Raw genomic sequence first — 24,282 nt, forward strand, 5'->3', positions numbered from 1 at the left:
CATCAAAACTGTCACATAAAAACAAGTAGGTTTGGACACTTGAGTGGAATAAAAAGACGTTTGTAGTACCCAATGGGGAGAGAAAATTACTATCTTCCCAAATCAAGTGAAGTCAGAGAGAAGTTAAGGAATGAGATGGTAAAGTAATTAATTCCATGTTTCTTTGTGATAAAGGGGAGAATTTTCTTGATTTTTTTGCTGCAATAGCTACTTCTGATCTCTGACCTCCTGAAGGTAAGAAGTGAAAGATTTACAGGCCAGCAAACAGGAAGGGAAGCCAATGCCCAGGAAAAGGGCCATGACTGTTCAACTAGGGTAACTCTAAGATGTAATTTTGTGATGTTCTCTGTATGTTTACTAGTGCTGCTGTAAAAATTACCACAAACTGGGTGACCTACAACAATAGAAACTTACTGTCTTGTAGTTCTGGAGGCCACAGTCTGAAATCAAGGTGTTAGCAGAGTTGGTTCTTTCTGGAGGCTCTGGGAAAGAATCTGTTCCATGTCTCTCCCAGCTTCTGGTGGTTGCTGGAAATCCTTTATATTCTTTTTTGCCTTGTAGCTGCATCACTCCAATCTCTACCTCTATTGTCACATGTCCTTCTTCCCTCTGTATGTCTTCACATGGCCTTCTCTGTGTGTCTCTGCATCCTTTCTTCTTATTAAGGACACCAGTCACTGGATTTAGGGTTCACCCTAATCCACTGTGATCTCATATTAAATTAACTAATTACATCTGCAACATTCTGAGGTTCCAGGTGGACATAAATAAATACCCCATGCTCAGCACAAAAATAAATTTGAAAGAACACAAAATCAGTTGCATTCTTTTTAATCGCATGTGGACATTTGGGATAAGGAATACGTGTCAGTAGTTTTGGAAATAGGTTTTCCAGAGTGAGATTGTCCAAAAACTCAGTTTCTATTAACAAGTCTGATCCCTTAACTTTGATTCTATGTACTATGTGGCCCGTTTGTAATAATTAAATATCTTCGTATATCTATATACTTACTCTGTATTTTAAAGATTACCTGGAATGGTGAAAAAAGGATTTAATAAGGGTCTATGACTTTAATAATCTAGGGAAAGGGTTCATGAATATTTTTACAGATATAATTTTTATACCTTTGAGGTTTTTAAAGAATACTTTTATATCTAGTGTTATGTCAGGACACTTTCCTGATGAAACAAGAAACAAAAGCAGCTTTTTGTTTCACTGGGTTGAATATACACTATTTGGCAACAGAATAAAAACTTCACAACTGCTTTTTTTAATCAGCCGTCATGGTCTCTTTTATAGTATAGAGGCGTAGGTGAGAAGGCACCATCCAGTCAAGGATAACAGGGATTTCCCAGTACTCTTTGCATCTGTATGGGACCACATAACTAGTTCTCTAATGGAAAGTGATGAAGTGATTTTAAAATGTGTATCCCTTCTCCACATGTTCTTTCACCTTTCATTGTCTTCATGAAGAAAATCATGGTGACCACTCAAGCCAGGTGTTGAACATGGAAGACGACTAACATGGAGTGAGCCCAGGTCCCCAAATTACCATTTTGAAGAGAGCTGCCTATCAAACAGGAGGATGCATTTTAGGCTTTGTTTAATTAAGAAATAAAGTCTTATTCTGATTGAGGCATTATACGTACATCCTAATTTTATTGAACAATCTACCATGAAGATACATTCACAAGGAGTGAATAATTCATTTTATAATTTAATTAGAAGTTTTACTATAAATAGAAAAAGTCAATTCTTGTTGGAATACATATGATTTTTAGATTTGTACAAAACAATATGAACAAGTCTCTAAAAATCTTCGGGAGATTTAAAAATACTATAAATCACTTTATTTGCAAAAGTTTGAGCCATTCTGGAGTGGCCACATCACATAATTCCATAAAATTCTAATTTCAAAGCTCCTTGTTTTATTATGAGAGGTTATTATTTGTATTGAACTATGATCTTCTGGTTCTTTTACCTTCTATGTGACAGATGCAATTAACTGCTTTGCTGTTTAATCCCAATGAAGAATTGTATACTTGTTTGTTAGTGCTTCCTGTTATTTCAAAACAGAGAAACAACAATTTGAGTTGATGGACTAAAAGGCAGCAGATGCAGTCTTGTACAGTGACAGTTTGGATACTCCATCTCTGTGATAAGTCAGTATAAAGTGAACGTTATTCTGTCGTGTAGTATAGCACCTTCCTGATCAGGTGAACAGCATTATATGCTTCAGTTGGCAAAATATTGTTAAATTGATGAGACACTCAAATATAGAGCTGTGTTCTTAGTATGAAATCAAGAATGACTTGCAGTATTATTTTCCTGAGGTTTAGTACCTTGTAGAAAGTAATGGTAAAGGCAAGAGGTTATAAATTGATCTGGAAAAAGATAGAGGTTTTGACAATTCCTTTACTCAATAACATTTAATATCAGTTAATTTTTTATTTGCTGTTTTGAGGTTATAATAATTACACACAAGATTAAGGGGATGGACTCTGTTTAGTATATCACATTCTCTATAGAACATTTTAGCACATTACAAAAACATCACTATAGTGAAAGCCAGATTGAATTTCAGCCAGCTGTTTTTCATCAATTTCAAAATGTTGGTTTTAGAACTAGAAAACTGGAAAAGGGTCTCATTAGTGTTGCATTGCTAATGAAGGAGATTCTTGAAATTTGCTCTCCTGACTTTTCACAAACAAATTTAACCATTGTCCACATGCATGCATCTACTTGTCACTTAAAATAACTGACCAGGTTTGAACATCGATATGCAGCCTCCTTGTCCTGAGGGAAGCATGGAAGGAAGCTTATTCAGCAACAGAGTCAGTTATAGAGGTTTGCTCTTATAAGCTAAATAACTTCCTGTGTTCTACTATACCTCAATTCCTCCCTAAGGTTGACAGAAGGAAGAAAAAAGGAGAGGTAGGCGAATAAGCAAAAGCTATCACTTCTGGTATAAAAGTTAGACATATATGCTCCTGTGAGTGAAATTTAGGCTATTTATATGTGAAAGGCAACATGCTATTACATTTGACAGTGCCTTTGTTTTTATTGTTCTTAACAATATACTTGTGTTATGGTTCAGTAGGAAAAATTCAGTTAAGGAATTGAGCCTTTTAATTGCTGCTTTTCAAAATATAAATGCATAGAATCTTAAAACCTGAAAAGTCCTTAAAGCCCCACTCCCTCATTTATAGGAGCAAATATAATAACTGAAGTGACTTGTCCAAGATCACACAATGGGTCAGTGCGAGAGTTGGGATGAGAATCCAAATATCTTTCATCTATTTTTGTCTTCATTTTTCTAATTGTTCTTTTCATCTAATTAGTTTGTTCAAATGAGCTAGTACAGATTTTGGATTTTTTTTAACAAATATTTAGCATAGTAATGCTCATGTTTTCTTTTTTTTTGGCGATGCATTTTGATTAATTTTTTATCGGAGTATAGTTGATTTACAATGTTGTGTTAGTTTCTGCTATACAGTAAAGTGAATCAGCCATACGTATACATATATCCACTCTTTTTTAGATTCTTTTCTCATATAGGTCATTACAGAGTATTGAGTAGAGTTCCCTGTGCTACATAATAGGTTCTTATTTATAGTAGTCTGTATATGTCAATCCCAATCTCCCAATTAACCACCACCCCCACCCCCCCGCTTTTTGCCCTTGGTAACCACAGTTAGGTTTCTACATCTGTGACTCTATTTCTGTTTTGTAAGTAAGTACATTTGTACCATTTTTTAGATTCCACATATAAGTGATATCATATGATATTTGTCTTTCTCTTTGTGACTTACTTCACTCAGTATGACAATCTCTAGGTCCATCCATGTTGCTGCAAATGGCATTATTTTGTTCTTTTGTATGGGTGAGTAATATTCCATTGTATATATGTACCACATCTTCTTTACCCATTCATCTGCTGATGGACCTTTAGGTTGCTTCCATGTCCTGGCTATTATAAATTGTGCTGCAATGAATATTAGGGTGCACGTATCTTTTTGAATTATGGTTTTCTCTGGATATATGCCCAGGAGTGGGATTGCTGGATAATATGGTAGCTCTATTTTGAGATTTTTAAGGAATCTCCATACTGTTCTCCATAGTGGCTGTACCAATTTACATTCCCACCAACAGTGTAGGTGGGTTCCCTTTTCTTCACACCCTCTCCAGCATCTATTGTTTGTAGACTTTTTGATGATGGCCATTCTGACCGGTGTGAGGTGATATTGCATTGTAGTTTTGATTTGCACTTCTTTAATAATTAGTGATGCTGGGCATCTTTTCATGTGCCTATTGGCCATCTGCATGTCTTCTTTGGAGAAATGTCAACTTAGATCTTCTGCCCATTTTTTGATTGGGTTTTTGGTTTTTTTGATACTGAGCTGCATGAACTGTTTGTATATTTCAGAGCTTAATCCCTTGTCAGTTGCTTTGTTTGCAAATATTTTCTCTCATTCTGTGGGTTGTCTTTTTGTTTTGTTTATGGTTTCCTTTGCTATGCAAAAACTTTTAAGTTAAATTAGGTCCCATTGCTTATTTTTGTTTTAATTTTCATTACTCTAGAAGGTGTTCATGGTTTCTTTAGTTAGGCACTCTTAGGAACCCTTCTCAGAATAAAGAGAAACTTAACATTTTGGTTTGCTGTTGTGATTTGAATTTCTAACTTTTATAACAACTATTTAAGATAGCTAATGAAAATTGGTCTTTTGGAAAATAAAAGCACTTCTTTCAGAGATATTGAGGAGATTTTACCATTTGAAAATGTCTAAGGCCACTAGCATGGAAGTAAATGAAGCCATATTTTATGTATTAGCAAAAGTTTGACCTACTCTAAGCCAACTCTATAAATATGCAGCAAAAACCATTTTAAAAATCTATAATAAAATAACATTTTCTTTCCAGTTCTAAATATATATAACTCAAAATGCTTTATTCTTTTATCTTTTTAAGTAAACATCTGAAGAAAGAATGGTAGCTTTAATATTGAATTCCTTGGTCTTTGTAAGATTGTCACAATATTAATGTTATTTAAATGTAATGTTTTTGTCTGTGAGTTTGAATTAAATATGGATTCTATTTATTACCAGCACATGCCTAGTGACCAGTTTCTAAATTATATTGCTGCTCAGTTGAATTATTGTAAATAAGACTTTGCCAAATCTTAATTGATTATTCTAGGGTAATCAATATTTTTAAAAAGGGGAATTTTCAGTTGGGTAGCAGCAGATGATTTTTATTCCATGGTTGTGATACTAGATGATTTAAAAAAAATATCAATATGAAAATGTACTATCTTTTAGATTAATACAAGAGTGTGGATTGAATAAAAGTTATTTTGTTCTTATCTGCAAAAGCCATTAGGCTGGGTACCTAAAATTATATGTAATTAGGGGTGCTATAAATTTTTTTCCTTGTGATGAAGGTCTGATCATCACTGGCTGTGTCACCTGTCAAAAATAAATGAATCAAACCAACCATTGATCATTATACTTAATCATGTTTTTGTTATTTCAGTGGATAACTTTTCATGAGTGGGAAGAAAAGTCCAGACTTTAAAAAAGTTAAAAAGTAACTGCCATTCTTCTAGAGTCTGAGAAAGGGTTGAAAATTGCTATGAATTATAGTTTTAAAAACTTCTAACACTCTGAATATCTCTGTATTTGTGTTTAACATTTCATTAAAGATCTCTGGCCTTACAATTATTATTTAAGTTTCCAGTTCTGATGTGAAGACTATGATAAACAAATATGTCATGTATCACACAGATCTCACACATAATATGTTCACTTATTATCTGTTTATCTATGTATCTGTCTATCTTTTTTCTATCTACCTATGTTACCATTCCTTTATCTATCTTCCTTGTTATATATCGAGGATGGCAGAAATTCTTTTCTGCTTGACCACATTATCTTTCAGAGAGATCTGAAAGGATTTCAAACCCAGCTGTAAAGTCATCCTTAAAGATATTGTGCTGCCTTTTGATGTTATAGGAAGGTATCCTGATATAGCAGCTTTCTTAGAGTCTGAAAACAAAAAAAGTTTATAAGGTACATTTTGCCTTGATGCCAAGCTAGTGGTAAACCAAGACATCATTTAGTTCTTATAAGTAGCACATAAAAGTATCTATTTAAAGTTGGTTGAGAACAGCATGCATATAGATAGGGAAATGCCATAGATTCACTTACTACCCAGTGGTTCATATTCTTTAAGGCTTTTTACATGATTTTCAATGCCTTATTTTTTTTAAACATCTTTATTGGAGTATAATTGCTTTACAATGGTGTGTTAGTTTCTGCTTTATAACAAAGTGAATCAGCTATACATATACATATGTTCCCATATCTCCTCCCTCTTGCGTCTCCCTCCCACGCTCCCTATCCCACGCCTCTAGGTGGTCACAAAGCACCAAGCTGATCTCCCTGTGCTATGCGGCTGCTTCCCACTAGCTATCTATTTTACATTTGGTAGTACATATAAGTCCATGCCACTCTCTCACTTTGTCCCAGCTTACCCTTCCCCCTCCCCACGTCTTCAAGTCCATTCTCTATGTCTGCGTCTTTATTCCTGTCCTGCCCCTAGGTTCTTCAGACCATTTTTTTTTAGATTCCATATATATGTGTTAGCATATGGTATTTGTTTTTCTCTTTCTGACTTACTTCACTCTGTATGACAGGCTCTAGGTCCATCCACCTCACTACAAATAACTCAGTTTCGTTTCTTTTTATGGCTGAGTAATATTCCATTGTAAATTATCTGAACTTGAGTCCAGATGGGGAAATTTATGAGTTCTGGATAGTACAGCACTGATTATAATAATCATACATTTAACTGCAATTTTTGTGCTACTTTTTCAAAGTTTTCAAAATCCTGTAAGTCTGTACCCCCTTTCTTCACTGCCCTTTTGACACAAGGTACAGAAAACATTTTAACTCAAAGATAGAACAGAGATAGAAAGGAAAACTTGAGTTAAGATCACAGTAGGGAAGGGTTCCTTTTCATAAGTGAACAAATATACACAAATTCAAATACAATACATAGTCATGGCCCTTCTTATTCCTCCTCCTGCCTTCTACCAACTACAAACTGAAAAGTAACCTCAGAAGTAATGTAAATATAAGATAAAAAATATTTATAAACATATAAATATAGTTTTCTGTCCTTCCACACTCTGTTTTCTTACACCCTTTTCTTTTTCAGATGTAGAAAACTCCCCTAATTTATATTTTTCCTTATTTCAAAGTAAATTAGTATGAATTAACATGTACACAGTGGAAAGTGACAAGGAAGCAGAGAATATGCAGTTGCATATCTGGAAGGTTTCTCTTGTACATGTGAAAATCAGCTTATCCATGTACTGAGACAATGCCATCCTAATGTTGGGCCCAGATAAAATGACAGCGGGACCTTTTATAACCTCTGTATGTTGTAAATGGTTATTCAATTCCTGGTAAAACTTCAAGTTGAAAACCTTGACCTACTCCTCTGTAGGTAGTTGCAAGGCTTTCCTTCTTGGTGTGTATTTTTCTAGGCTTCTGATTCAAAGAACATAGGATACTGCAAACATTTCCCCCATGTTGCTGCTTCCAGAAATGACCAATCCCTATGTCCCTTGGTCAGTGATGCTCTGATCCAACAACGCTCAGTCAACCAGTGACCTGGGCTGCAACTAATTACAGCTCTTCAGTGGTTTTGGATCACTGGTTTCCACTTGTATTAGTGTTCTAGGGTTGCATAACAAAGTACCACAAAATGGGTAGCTTTTAACAACAGAAAGTTATTGTCTCACAGTTCTGAGCTCTGGAAGTGTGAAATCAAGGCATCAGCAGGGTGGTTTCTTCTAGAGGCTCTTAGGGATCATTTGTTCCATGGCTCTTCCTAGTTTCTGATGGTTGCCAGCAATCCTTGGTGTTCTTTGGCTTGTACCTACGTCACTCCAATCTCTGCCTCTGTTCTCAGAGGGCTTTCTTCCCTCTGTGTATCTGTGTCCAAATTTCCTTCTTATAGAGACGAAAAGTCACTAGATTAGGGCCTACCTAATCTGAGTATGACCTAAGTATGAACCCATTTTATGTTGATTACATCTGCAAAAAACCTACTTCCAATTTTTTCATTCATAGTTACTGAAGGTTAGATCTTCAACATATCTTTTAGGGGGGATGCAATTCTATCAAAAGTAGCCCATTGGTGTACACATGCAGCTGCATATTCTGAGGGACTCCAGTGACACTTAAGAGGCTGGTCCAGGATAATTTTCAGGGTTTACTGCATGCTGTGCTGGAAATAGCACATACCTCTCACGTCTGATACCTTAAAGTTGTTTCCACTTCACAGGAAAACAGTCTAGACCCATCTTCTGCATTACAATAAACATTGAATATTCCATATAACCTAATCTGAGTCCCTGTTGTTTTTTCCTGTAATCCAGAATTTTCCAAACTTTTCCACATCTTGGCACATTTATCAAATAACAATATTTCTATGGCACACAGAGGTATAAGGACTCAGTGGAGCCCCTGGTGTCTGGGGAGTTCATGGATCCAGGAGCTTTGCCTCTAGTACAACCACATATCTCCATACACCTCTGTGTGGCACATAGGTGTTTGAAAATGTGCAGACATCATTTTTATATTTTGTATTTTCTTTCTGCAGTATAAGGGATCAGGGCCTTATTACTCTTTTTATCCAGGAAGATTCTTTATCCTTCTGTAATTTTGCAAAAGGAAATCAACATAAAGAATTAGTATTGATAATACCAGCAAGTACTCGCAGCAACAGAAATATAGCTCCAGAGGAAATGGATATGTGTATAGGGCAGAGGAGCTGGGAATTGGATGCCTGATAGTTTCTAGTCACCAATGGAATAATGGGTACCAGGTTTTAGATCAACCGAAATGCTCCACTACATAAAGATGAGGAAAGTGGACCTCAGAGCACATAGGTGATAAATCCATACTCTAAAACAAATGATACATTTAACAAGAGAAACCAAGTCTAACTTTGCTTAAGGAATTGGAGATCTCTAGACTTTTAGAAGAAGACTTTCTAGGGGTGGAGCCCAGGAATCTCCAGTTTTATCAAACAGCTCAGGTAATTTGGAAATAGATTGCCTCTTCTGAAGCTACCTTGTACTTTGAATTGTTTCTTCAGGAATAAATTTAATTTAAAGAAAATCTATTTTTTAAAATTGAAATGTAATTGACATACAATATTATATTAGTTTCAGGTGTACAACATAGTGATTTGATGTCTGTGTGTATTAGGAATTATCACCACAGTAAGTTTAGTTACCATCTGTCACCATACAAAGTTATACAATATTATTGATTATAGTCCCCATAGTAAACCTTAGATTCCCATGATCTATTCACTTTATTTCTGGAAGTTTATACCTGCTGAGACCCCTCATTCATTTCTCCCACCCCAAACCCCTTCTCCTCTTGCAGCCACCAGTCTCTTCTCTGTATGAGTCTGGTTTCATTTTGTTTGTTTTGTTTTTTCGATTCTACATGTAAGTGAAATCATATAATATTTGTTTCTCTCTGACTTATTTCACTTAGCATGATACCCTTATGGTATTGTTGTTACAAATGGTAAGATTTTATTTTTTTTTTATGGCTGAACAATATTCTATTGTGTGTGTGTGTATGTATATATATATATACATATATATATGCACCACATCTTCTTTATCCATTCATCTATCGATGGACTTAGGCTGCTTCCATATCTTGGCTATTGTAAATATGTTGCAGTGAACATAGGGGTGCATATATCTTTTCAAATTAGTATTTTGTTTTCTTTGAATAAATACGTAGAAGTTGAATCACTGGATCATATGGTAGTTCTATTTTTAATTTTTTGAAGAACCTTCATACTGTTTTCCATAGTAGCTATACCAATTTACATTCCCACCAATAGTGCACAAGGATTCTGTTTTTTCCCACATCCTTACCAACCCTTGTTTTTTCTTGTTTTCTTTGATAATAGCCATCCTGAAGGTGTGAGGTGGTATCTCACTGTTGTCTTGATTTGCATTTTCCTGATGATTAGTGTTGTTGAGCATCTTTTCATGTGCCTGTTGGCCATCTGTATGTCTTCTTTGGAAAAATGTTTATTCAGATTCTCTGCCCACTTTTCAATTAAATTGTTTGTTTGGTTTCTTGATATTGATTTGCATGAGATCTTTATATATTTTGGATATTAATCCCTATTAGATATATGATTTGAAAGTATTTTCTCCCATTCAGTAGGTTGTCGTTTTGTTCATGGTTTCCTTTGCTGTACAGAACAAATGTGGAGGTATTAAACTCTCTGATGTCAAACTATCCTACAAAGCTGTAGGAATCAAAACAGTATGGTACCGGCACAAAGACAGACAAATAAATCAATGGAACAGAACAGAGAGCCCAGAAAAAACCCTCATGCCTATATGATGAATTAATCTACCACAAAGTGGGCAAAAATATACAATGGGGAAAAGACAGTCTTTTCAACAAATGTTGTTGGGAAAACTAGAACTCTACATGTAAGAGAATAAAACTGGACCACTTTTTGACATCATATACAAAAATTAACTCAAAATAGGTTAAAGACTTGAATGTGAGACCCCAAACCATAAAACTCCTGTAAGGAAACAAAGGAAGTAACTTTTGACATCAGTCTTAGCAATATTTTTTTAGATCTGACTCCACAGGCAAAGGCAACAAAAGCAAAAATAAACAAATGGGACTACATCAAACTAAAAAGTTTCACTTTTAAAATATTGCTGAGAGCATTTTTTTATTGTTCATTGGTTTTAGTGATGGATTTCAAAGGCTATTTTTAAATTTAGTAATATTTGATTACCTCTTCTTACTGATAAAACGGTACTCATTAAGTGTAAATCACTTGGGAAAAATGCAAAATTTCATAAATAAATTAAAATTAATCACAATTCCACCATTTAGTGATTACCACTATTTAGATTTTGTGTTCTTTCTACTTTTATTTCCATTTTAATATATGCATGTGTGCTTTAAAATACTCATATATTTCAACTTAATCTTGTATTTTATGAATATTTCCTGGTGTTATTAAACAATTTTGGATTTTTTTTGGATAGAATTTTTACAGATTACATGCTTTCTAGCTTATCAGTATATCCTATTGTAACTAAGCCTGGTTTATTGTTGTAAATTTAAGTTGTTTCTAATTTTATCATCTTTGGGCATGTATTTAAATGAAACTTTTATTATTTTGTAAGGATAATTTCTAGTGCTGAAAAATACAAGGTCCAAAACATTGTTCAAAAGTATTATAGACTAAAAATATAATCTCAAACTAAAAATATCTAAAGCTTTTATAAAGATCGTCACTTTGCCTTTTGGAAAAGCTAGATAAGTTCACATTCCCTGAAGTAATGTATGATTTACATTTTAAAAATCTCATCAAAGAATGGGATATAGACTTCACAGAAACGTACAACATAAGGCACAATTTTGCATTGTTGGGCTTTCGTTAAGTTTATACAAATACTATGTGACCACAATTCCAAAACTACGTTTCATGGAACACTATAAGCAAAAGGGTTCTGTGGCCTAAAAAGTTTGGAAAGCACTAAATATGAGATGCTCCTTTTGGATATTCAAAACTTACATTAACTTAATAAAGACTAAGATGATGTACAGTAATGAGTACACTGGAACCAAATTAAACTCAGACTCACTAGAACACAGAGTCCTATCCTTATATAACATACCACAGTTCAAATATTCCACAGGATAAGTGTTGCAATATGAAATCCTTGCCTTGTCTACCTTAGAAATAACCATATATTATTGTTGAAGACTTTTGAATTGTTTATTAGTTTGCTTTGATAAAATGGTAAATCTTCTGTAATGAAGACCTAAAAAGACAACTTGGCCTCTGAATGAATATATTACATGCTTGGCTATTAAATGATATTTGACTATATATGGATTGAGAATAATTGCTTTTGATAATTCAAGAAAACTATGTAGAGGCACTTTTTATTGTCAATTGGCTATTTTTTACCTTTTTAGAAAGAAAATGCTGACATTTTAGTTTTTGTAGTCCCTCAAAACTAGCTCAATAGCTTTAAAAATGTACTTTACTTGAAATATTAGTAGAATATCAAATGTTTGTGGGAATGTCAGCAGCTGGAAATTTTACACACTAATGTTAAGAATATATATTTATATAACCACTGTGGAAAACATTATGGCATTTTCAGGAAAAGGCAAAAATATGCACAATGTGTAACCAACAACTCTATGCCTAGCAATATACCCTTTAAATGTACTTGCATATATACTCTTGAGAAACTATCATACACGCATACCAGGAAACAGAAACATATTAAAGAGTGTTTCTAACAGAACTGTTTATAAGTAAATAAAAACAGAAACAAGGAAATGCCATGAGCAGAAGACAGGACATATAAACTGTGTTACGTTCATATACAATGGAGTACCACAGAGAAGCAAAAATGAGTGATCATAATGAATCTAACAACACAATGGAAAATTGTAAAAAGATCCTGAAGAACATATACTTGACAATTCCAATTATATAAAGGTCAAAAGCAGGCCAAACAAAGGAGTCTTTTGATGAGAGATACAAATACATGTGGTAAAACTACTAAAAGAACAGCAAGCTTAGATATGATGTCCTCTGAGACACTGAAGGGAAAGAGAATGAAATTTGGGAGGGGCGCATTACAGAACTTTGAATGTTTTTCCAGTGATCTACTCCTTTTTCTTTTAATTGAAGTATAGTTGGTTTACAATGTCGTGTTAGTTTCAGGTGTACAGCACAGTGACTCAGATAAATATATATTCTTTTTCAGATTCTTTTTCCTTATAAGTTAGTACAAAATATTGAGTATAGTTCCCTGTGCTATACACTAGGTCCTTGTTGTTTACCTATTTCATACATAGTAGTGTGTATATGTTAATCCCAACCTCCTAATTTATCCCTTTACCCTTTGGTAACCTCCCTTTACACTTTGGTAACCATAAGTTTATTTTCTTTACCCTTTGGTAACCATAAGTTTATTTGCTATGTCTGTGGGTCTATTTCTGTTTTGTAAATAAGTTATATATGTAAAATACATACAATATATTATATATATATTATTTTGCCTTAATAATCATTTGGGGACAATTAAAATGTCTACCTAATTTTTAACTAATTGAACAACTAGTTATGGACATCCATTATGTGCCAAATACTATCAAAGTACAGGGTATATATGGATAAACAAATAAGCCTGAGATTTTGTCTTATCTTTGCCTAATTTCCTTGGTTTGGCATAGGTAAAGAAATTATTTCTTTTTTGAGCAGCCTGAGCCTGTGAATTTGAAATCTTTTAACACGATAAATTGATTTACGTTTAACATACAGAGGGAGGCAGAAGTGAAGAATTGTGAAAGTTCTGCTAGAATTATTGTGCCATATCACCTCTAGAAGTGTTTTATGTGTCATCATATTTCAATATTTGCTGTGGGAAATCTATGGAAAAGCAGGACCTGTCAATTGCTGGTATTTATGATAAACTTTAAAAAAGGAAAATGAGAGTCATCATGCTAATTTAAAGAAGAACCCTACATTTCTCACCCTGTGCAGCAATAATGATTTACACCTGTTATTATCTAAAGTCAAATGGCTACTAGAATCTTATGCTGATTGAATGTCACCACTGTAGACAACATAGAAACAAATGCCCAGATCAAATCGTTAAGTGCTGTCAGAGACACTAAAGGTCTTTGACAGAACATGGTATATGAGCTAAGTGCACATATATTTAACTCCACTTAAAGTTCCATGGTACCCATCAACAGATCATTTTGAAATATGAAATATTTAACAAAGACATGAGTATTTAAAAATACGTTTTATACATTTGAAAAATCCTATTGAAATGATTGAAAATTTCTTAGGCAGTCCATAGATTAAAGAAATGAATTAGAATTTGTTGGCTTGAAATGCACTAGAATAATTCAGGAGAATTGAGGCTTTTAGAACTGACATAAATCAATGAGCATACTTACTCAGGCTTATCTATGGGCAGGAAACAATCAATGAGTTTGGTGAAATGCTTCCTGAAAGCACAGCACCTTTCTTAGTTTACAGTCTAATATTAGTTTCTTTGAAAAAGGAGATTTTTAGACAAAGCATTGTTGCCTCATTCTTTGGGTCTAGCTGAGAGGAGAGAAAATAGCTTTTCCCAGGATGACTAGCAAATGCTTATTACATTTCTAGGCCCAAAATGTGTACAGTGCAGAGAGGTTTCAATAAAGCCCTTGTCAAATCTTTCTCTCCTTTCCTTTAAGTCTTTCCTTGTTCGTTGATTTTTGACTGAGAATTGATTTTAACTGACCTAGCTGTGGGGTAGGGCACTGAAGGTGGGTCACTGGGGCTAAAGAATTCCCACAGAGGTAAGGAGGATTTTTAAAATGACGCTTTGAGGTAAAGCTCTGCAAATATCAGAATGAGTCCTATTTGACAGATCAGTGCTGACTACTAGAATTTCCCTCTCTCCTCACATTTCATTTTCACCTGCTACTTTTTTCTCATTTTTTTTAGCTTGCTTAGTGTGTGTGTGTGTGTGAGATGTTACTATATTGGAATAATCTGATTTAACATATCATTAATCATTAGGTTATTTATGTAAGACTCAATGTTTACAAGCACCTTCAACATCATTTGATTCGTCATTTTAAAAATCATCAATGGCAGTATTGTGACTTTTGCTGTCTCTGGCTCTTCCAATTACGTATTACTACTCAACAGTTTACCCTAAAGCATAGCAGCTCAAAACAACCATTTTATTTTGATCACAGTTTGGTGGGTCAGGAGTTGGAGAAGTACTCAGCGTGGAGATCCTCACGGCATCAGCTGGGGTGGCTGGGGCTGGAGGATCCACTTGCGAGAATGCTTCTTCACTCCCATGTCTGGAGCCTTGCTGTCTCCTCACATGGCATCTCATTCTGCAGGGTCTCTCTAAGTGACTTGGGATTCCTGAAGCATGGTACTCTCAGGAGAGTCAGATTTTTTACATGGTGGCTGGCTTCCCCCAGAGTGAGCTTTCCAAGAGACTTATCAAAAGCTCCAAGGCTTATAACCTAGCCTTGGAGGATAGGCAGTATCATTTGTGTCACATCCCATGGGTCAAGAAGAGTCACAGCACAGATTCCAAGGGAGGGAAAAAGTAGACTCCACATCTCTGTGGGAAGTGTAGCCAAGAATTCATGACATTCGTAATCTCCATCACTGATGTTCAAACTCTTTTTTTTTTTTTTTTTTTGGCCACGCCACACAGCATCACACAGCATGTGGGATCTTAGTTCCCCAACCAGGGATTGAACCTGTGCCCACTGCCTTGGAAGTGCAGAGCCTTAACCGCTGGACTGCCAGGGAAGTCCCCTGATGTTCAAACTCTTGATCTTCCATAAGGTCTTTTAATCAGCTTTGAAGTAGGTGCTTCCCAGAATGTAACTTTTGTTATAGTAGAAATAGTATGTGCTTTAAAGTAAAGGTTAAATCGTATCTTCTCTCTGTATGTAAATTTTATTATTTAAAATGTCTGAACCTCAGATTTCTCATATAAAAATGTGCATGAAAATATTTTAGAAAAAGGAAGGAAATCAGAAAATGTACCCAATGTGTGTAATGTAGTGCCTGGCATTAAAAAAAAAAAAAAAATCAGTAAATTTCATTTCTCTGGCTCCTTCCTTGTGTTTTCTCTGCAGATGAGTGGTTTTCCCTCCTAGAAATGATACCTATAGCTTGAAATCTCTTGCTCCCATGTGTCCTGAATGTAACTTGCTATGAAAATCCTTAAGTATTTCTTTAAATAGTTAATTCATTTTTCAAAAATATTTTATGACACTGTATTGAAATCTAGTAAAGTGTAATCTGTCTGGACAGGCAAGACCCCTGTGGTCTATCTCCAAGTTCTCTTTCACAGGCTTAGATCCACATCTACCCAGTGTGAGCCAAGGACTACACACTGTACATTCAGTCCTCAATCGATAGCCATTTCTCAAGCACTTGCTAAGTTCCTGGAACTGTTATACATTCCAGAGATATAAACATGAATAAGACATATCTCTCCCTCTTCTACATTTTTACATCTTATATTCTAAGCTGAAATTCTGGCTACCTATTCAACCTAATGCGGTTACCACCCATACATTATATTCACAAACGGATCTAGAAGCTGAATACCTTCCTTGCTCCTCCTGTCTCAATTATCTTGACCATCAACATCTCTGTGAACTCTTTTCTTATGCTTTCACCTTCCATTTTACCATCTTTCCTTGTTGTAATTTTTTTTTTATTACTATCAGCCATGTTTCTACCTCTATTTCCTAACAATACAACTGAAAACTAACTTTGATTCTCTATCCTCCCAGTAGAAGCCAGCCCTCCACTCACTTTGTATTCAGGGACTGTTCTGAGGATAATTCTTTTACCAGGTTCATTTCATTTTCAAGAGAAGAATTTATCTCATATGTACCCAACAAAGGCTTAAATCTGTGTTTCTTTTCCCTAGATGATCAAAACCAAAAGTAATATCCCCTTTCTCTGGAAACCACCAAAACTTTGGATCATTGCCTTATATTTTAGTTATTTGTGTGCTTCTGTCATATCGCTTATATTCAAATCTAGCTTTTTTGTATATTTGAATCCCTTGTAGCAAAAGGAATATTAATATGCCTAATTAACATGTAGAAAGAGGATTAATAAATCATTTTCAGCAGTATGAAATCAATAAGTAAATCATTTAACAAATTATGTTTTTCTATATCAGTTTCAGTTTTTAGTGTTTTTATTTAGATATGACTTCTGGAAAATTGAAAATGATTCTAGTCAATTTATATGATATAGCAACAGCTAATAATATATTCAAAACACTTAGTAATTAGAAGAGATTATTTGCCTTTTCTTTCCATTGACTTTTGGCTGTAAAAGTATTAAAGTAGTGTTTCTAAAAAAGATATGTGAAAAATATTTTATAAAGTATTTAAAATTATACCATTAATCTTAAATCTTAATCATTAAACTTTTTCTAAGAAGATTCCATATATTTGTTGAATTAGTTCTTATCAACTTACTAAGTCACCTACCTCTGTCCTCAACATTTCGTACTATCCTGAATCTATATTGCACCCAAGAATGCTTTCATGTTTAAGGTTATCTCTGTGGAAGAGAAAATATCTAAGGCCGTCTCAAACTCAGGAAGTTTTCTATCTTGATTAAATAAAAGATTAAATATCCTTTTGTAAGTGGTTTGTGCCCTGTGTGTGTGTGTGTGTGCGTGTGTGTGTGTGTGTGTGTTTGAACAATTTCTAGGGAAATCTTAAGGACTTGAATATAAGGTTAGTGTTGAGTGGCTACTTTGCTCTTAAATGAGGGATGCGGTGTTTCTCCCAAGCATATGTACATTTAAAAATTGGCAATAGAGAAGGAAGAATGATAATTCTTAGCAACTGTGGTCAATATATTTCAAGTACAGCTAGAGTTGGGAATAATTTTTCAGGATTAAAGGCTCTGTGGCTCTCCAATCAGACCATATAGGAGACTTTGTATTCCGCTTCATAGATTCTACCTTTATAGTTTTGTAATAAATAGACTGAAAAGTTGTGACTTTGAGGAAGTAGGGAATAATATGGTAGAATCACTGCAACAGTATTAATTCACCCTCCTCTGTCCATTTCAAAACAGACTCTAAGGGCTGGGAAACATGCAGTCAGAGTTATTTAGTTGTTCCTTTACACAGTAACTTATTCATTTGTTCATTAAGTATCCCTGAAAAACCTATCGTATATAAGGCACAATGTTAACTCTGTGAGTACACAAAAGTGTTTCCAACTTAAAAAATTTTATGGTTGTGTAGTAACATTTTCCATGCTATATGATCTATATTTGTTTTGAATTACAGGTGACCCTTGAACAACACATGTTTGAACTGTGTGGGTCCACTTATATACCAATTCTTTAAAATAAATATACAGTTGACCCTCCATATTGGCAGGTCTGTGTTCCACATCTGCAGATTCAACCAACCACAGATTACAAACTTAATACATGATCTGCGGTTGGTTAAATCCACAGATGTGGAACCCGTGGATACAGGGGCGACTATGGGACTTGAGCATCCATGAATTTTGGTATCCCAATGGGTCCTAGAACTAATTCTCTGCAGATACTGAGGGAAAACTGTATAAGATATTTTAATTAGCATATTTGTATAACCATTTATTAACACATATTAATGATAAGCCATGTTTATGCTTTATATTCTAGCATAAATATTTATAGTACAGTCTTTTGTTTTCAAAAGTCTCTCAGTTTGGAGAATACATTATATCGGTGGTTCTCAAAGTAGGAATCCCTGGCGGGGGGCGTGGGTACCTAACATGCTTTTTCATGGGGTCAGCAAGATCAAAATTATTTTCATAATACATTATAAAATTCTTTTTACTTTTTCACTTTCATTTTCTTACAAGTGCAGTTTTCTAGAGGCTACATGATGTGTGATATTGCAGCGGAAGCATATCTGAGAATCTGGCTGTCCTTTATTAAGTTAAATATTAAAGAGATTATATCAATGTAAAACAAAGCCATTTCTCTTACTGGTTGTTTTATTTGGGAAATATATATTATGTTAACATGTACTGGGTTTATTTTATATTATTTTTGAATGAGTTTATAAATAAATATATATTTTCATTCTCAGTTTTAATGTCTAACATAGTGAGTTTCTTCAATATAACCCATACAAACATAAGCCTCAATAATATTTGAGTGTAAAAGCATCTAAGGATGAAAATTTTGAGAATGATGCTGCCATAATGATTTTTTCCTATATCATTTTAATTACCAGTTTGAGTTTACTTCAGTTTCTGTCCTTGGAGTCACATAATTTTATTTTTCTAGATATGAACATATATCTTCATTCATTCATGCATTCAAGAAATACTATGTGACTTTTATTGTGCTGAAAGCTAGGAATACTAAAGTAAATTAAATGAATTTTGTAATAGAAGAAATAATTTTTAGTCAAGTAATCATTAAAATATGGAAAATTCACCTTTGCCAAGTTATAAAGGAAAGCTTTGTGGTTTATGTCTTCCTATAATATTTTTTTTACTTTCCATATTCATTTTATTTTTTTCCCTTTCACCTTTTTTTTTTTATCTTTTTATTTTATATTGGAGTACAGTGATTAGTTGATTAGTTTCAGGTGTACAACAAAGTGATTCAGTTATACATATAAATGTATCTATTGTTTTCCAAATTCTTTTCCCAATTAGGTTGTTACAGAATATTGAGCAGAGTTCCCTGGGCTATATAGTAGGTCCTTGTTGGTTATCCATTTTTAATATAGCAGTGTGTACATGTCAATCCCAAACTCCCTAACTATCCCTACCCTCCACCCTTCCCCCCTGGTAACCATAAGTTCATTCTCTAAGTCTGTGAGTCTGTTTCTGTTTTGTAAATAAGTTCATTTGTATCATTTTTTTTTTTTTAGATTCCATATATAAGTGATATCATATGATATTTCTCTTTGTCTGACTTACTTCACTCAACATGACAGTCTCTAGGTCCTTCCATGTGGCTGCAAATGGCATTATTTCATTCTTTTTAATGGCTGAGTAATATATCATTGTATATATGTACCATACCTTCTTTATCCATTCTTCTGTCGATGGACATTTAGGTTGCTTCCATGTCTTGGCTATTGTAAACAGCACTGCAAAGAACATTGGGATGCATGTATCCTTCTGATTTGATCTCAGGGGGATGGACAGAAAACCTTCCCCTGGGAAGTTATGTTTGAGCTGACATATGAAGGATGCATAAGCATTCATGGGATTCTGAGTGGAAAGGACATCACAAAGAAAGGAAACAGAGTATGCAAATGCCCTATGGAAGGAGGGAGCATGAAGGAGCACAGTGAACAAGGAAGACTCAGCAGACCAACCTGGCACAAACACAGTGACAGTAGGGTAAATGAAATCAAGATAAGAGATTCAGGTGAAGAGGGAGGTAGGGACCAAACTGTAAAAGGCTATATGTGCATGTGAAGGAGTTTTGTTCTAATCCTAATAGCAATGTGAAGCCACCAAGAAGTTTAAATGGGGAAAGGGGTCATCAAGGGGTCATTTTTTTTGTTTCATGATTTGATTTGTGGGTATGCAAATGAACACAGCTCTGAGATGATGGAGTTTGAGTTTGTCTGATAATTTTCAAGAAGTGGAGAAGTATTTAGGGGCAAAAATCAAAGTAGCTCGTCAATGGATAAAATATGGGGAGGAATGACAGGACTATGAACAGACTTCCTTTCATTAATTCATGCATTTAAGAAATTTAAGAACTTAAGAAATTGAAGCTACTCTCTAAGAAATTAGAGATTCCTGGACTATATAGCTGACTAGATGGTGAAACATTTCACTTGAAGGGAAAGGGGAAGCACTGACCAGTAAAGGCCCAGAGCTTCTGAGAAATGATAGTTCCTTGGAGCTGTCACACGTAAGCTTACAAGTCTACAGTGAAGAATGAAGATGATGGACAGTAAACTTCAGGTTAAGTAAGACCAGTAACCCAATAACATCACTCTCAATGAAAAGTGTTGTTTTATCCTCCTGAAATAGAAACATAAATCAAGCTCAAACTGGTTTTGACATCCATTGTTTTTATAGTCCTGGATTTCTTTATTTCTCATTTACTGTGGCCAGGCACACCAGGGATCAGAAGTTATAAATTTTCTTCTTCAAATCAGTTTTTACTGTCTCATTCACCTAGTGAACAAGAGTGAGCATCTAGAATGTATCACATTACCTGAGGATCCTTTATTGTATTTAAAAAGGTTTTTTCAGTATAGTGTTTATGTAGACTTAACAACAGCAGCAGCAAATCTCCATCAGGTTTCCTCGAAGAGTTGTGTGACAATGGAGAAAGCCAGGTGCCAGGCCAACTGACTCAAATTTCTGGTAAAAAACTCAAATCTAGGAAGATTTGGATTAACCCCTGGGCAACTCCTCTGTACACTAAAGTTGGTGAAAACTGCAAAAGGACTTGTGGAGGAATGTTGGAACCTGAGTTTTGTGGATTATGGAATCCTCAATGATGTCGTTATTCATGCTTGAGACCTGGGGATAAGGTTGCCCTTGGAAGCTTCCAGAATTCTACTTTCTTTAAGACTTAATGACATTTCAGGGGTCGAGTTATGGTACACAGGATGTGAGAGCAGCAGCTACTGTGCAACTGATTGGATTTTGTGACTGAGAAGTTGATTATGATTGACTTTCTGAGGATTCTTGGATTAGCATTTGCCTTGTTTTTTGTTTTAAGAGAAATTTTAGTTGTTTAACACCATAATCAAAAATTCCTTTTTTTCCCTTTGTCACATGTGCAATAGCCTGTTATTCCATTTTTCCATCTGAGAAGAGAACTCACTCTGTTATCAGCTAGAAAGATCGTTCTTGTGAGACAGCTCATCTGTGGCCATGATACTTCCGACACTTTATATTCATTTGTGTTAAGGAGTTTTAATCGATTGTGTGCTGATAGTTTTCAGAATATATAAATCGTACTTCTTGGGACATATACTGTTTAACATTTACCTTATCCCCAGTCTTTTCAACTGAATTTTAAATTTTTGAATCAAATTTTTGTACCTATTTGCCCCACTTTAAGTTTTACTATAATTCAGCAAAAACACATTAAATTAAACTACATGGAATTGGAATGTAAATCAATTCAGATACTTATTGATTTAAAAGTATGAAATGATGGGGCTTTTAAGTTGAAATACATTATGAGTGTTGTAAGCCTCCTGCAAATTAGATTCCCCAAAAGTAACTTACCTGTTTACTTGTTAGCACTGATTTATGTCTTAGTTCTTGATGTGACCAGTACTTGAGAGATATATCACTTGTCTTACAAACATTTCATGATTAGGACTATTTAGTCTTTCCATCAGTAGTTTTTCACTGTGCCCTCTCATTCTGAATAGTGTTTATGATACTAAGATGATTTTTTCCACCTGAATGGTACCAGTTTTAATATCACAAAAGCAAAAGAGACAAGTGAGTTAGTGATATTATTAAGAAAGTTTTTGAGTCCACATTTCCTTAATTTAGTTGGAAGTATTTTCCACCTTACAGTCCCACAGATGTTTTATCAGAAATATAAAATAGCCAATAGCAAGACATCTAATTTAATAATATTCATTTTATAAATATCAGTATGAAACTAGGTAGAGCTTTATGATTCTTTTTATTCTTCTAGCTCTTCATACAGAAGTGTTAGCTTATAAGAAACAATTACCATACTGAAGATTGTATCTGTCAATTCTGTTTCTAGCTGGAACATCTAACTGATGGAAGTGAGAGTGTTTTCAGGAAACAAACAAACAAACAAAAATGAAAAGCAGTTGTTAGTTGGCATTTTCTTTGCAGTAAATGAAGCAAAGCATTATTTTAAGGGAAAGACGGAAGTAACTGCAGAGGCCATTTACACTTGAACTCCTCTGCATGAAGGCCATCCCCCCTAAGCCCATAAATCACGTATGATGACCAGCCAATCTTTGCAGGCTGTAATTTCTCTAGCAAAAGATAAGGCAGTGCAGCCATCCCCAGCTTTGATGAAACTTTTATGAAGGAAAATTTATACTAGTTGTACCTGATGCTCAGTTGGGAGCTGATTAAATGATTTATATTTTGCCTGATCAGAAAGCCAGGCAGATTAAAAATCATGGCAATCCTCTTTCAGAGTACACATCGTTGTCCTCAGGTCACTGCTGAGAGGAATTGTCAGTGTGGTTCAAGGAGAGCTCAGCACTTCTTACTTTCTCAAGGCAAGTCATTACTTAAGTGGCTAGATGTATATTTCTAAGAGCAATGCCTTTGAAAGAGGACTTTCCCCTGTAATTACAGTCCTGCCAAATAAGATGTAAATTTAGAGTTGTTTGGAGTTCAAGAGGCAGGGCATAAATCGAATTTATTTAAATATCCTCCAGAAGTCTTATCTTTCAAGTTCAAGACACACATAACTTCACATTACGATTTTAAAGATGCCAGTAACTTGTTCGGAAACTGGAGAAGACCTGAAATATACCAGCAGAGTAAATCTGGACAAATGAAGGCAGGACTGGGAGACTCTAGTTAGGCAAGATGAATCTACTACATGTTACAGGCCAGGAAGGCAATGATTGAGTCTAGAAAGGCAGAGAGGCCTGAAGAGTTATTTCATATATTATCTACTTCTTATTCTGATACATTTCTTTATTTTTCAGCACTGTTTAAATAAGTCATTTAAATGAATATCAGTAACAGTGAATATTTATTGGGCATTTACGTTATATAAAATATAGTAGGTTTAAAAATTTAAGAAAATAAGTTATAGAGAAGCAAGAAGAGCTACAGTCCTGCAGACTGCAGAACAAAAACCACATTCACAGAAAGGTAGACAAAATGAAAAGGCAAAGGGCTATGTACCAGATGAAGGAACAAGATAAAACCCGAGAAAAACAACTAAATGAGGTGGAGATAGGAAACCTTACAGAAAAAGAATTCATAATAATGATTGTGAACATGATCCAGGACATCGGAAAAAGAATGGAGGCAAAGATCCAGAAGATGCAAGAAATGTTTAACAAAGACCTAGAAGAATTAAAGAACAAACAAACAGAGATGAACAATACAATAACTGAAATGAAAAACACACTACAAGGAATCAATAGCCGAGTAACTGAGGCAGAAGAACGGATAAGTGACCTGGAAGACAGAATGGTGGAATTCACTGCTGAGCAACAGAATAAAAAAAAAAAAGAATGAAAAGAAATGAAGACAGCCTAAGAGACCTTTGGGACACCATTAAATGCAGCAATATTCACATTACAGAGGTCCCAGAAGGAGAAGAGAGAGAGAAAGGACCCAAGAAAATATTTGAAGAGATTATAGTTGAAAACTTCCATAACATGAGAAAGGAAATAGCCACACAAGTCCAGGAAGTGCAGAGTCCCATACAGGATAAACCCAAGGAGAAACACACTGAGACATATAGTAATCAAACTGACAAAAATTAAAGACAAAGAAAAATAATTAAACACAACAAGGGAAAAATGACAAATAACATACAAGGGAACTCCCATAAGGTTAACAGCTGATTTCTCAGCAGAAACTCTACAAGCCAGAAGGGAGTGGCATGATATATTTAAAGTGATGAAAGGGAAGAAACTACAACCA

Source organism: Balaenoptera musculus, chromosome 5 (assembly GCF_009873245.2).
Source record: "Balaenoptera musculus isolate JJ_BM4_2016_0621 chromosome 5, mBalMus1.pri.v3, whole genome shotgun sequence".
Taxonomy (NCBI): domain Eukaryota; kingdom Metazoa; phylum Chordata; class Mammalia; order Artiodactyla; family Balaenopteridae; genus Balaenoptera; species Balaenoptera musculus.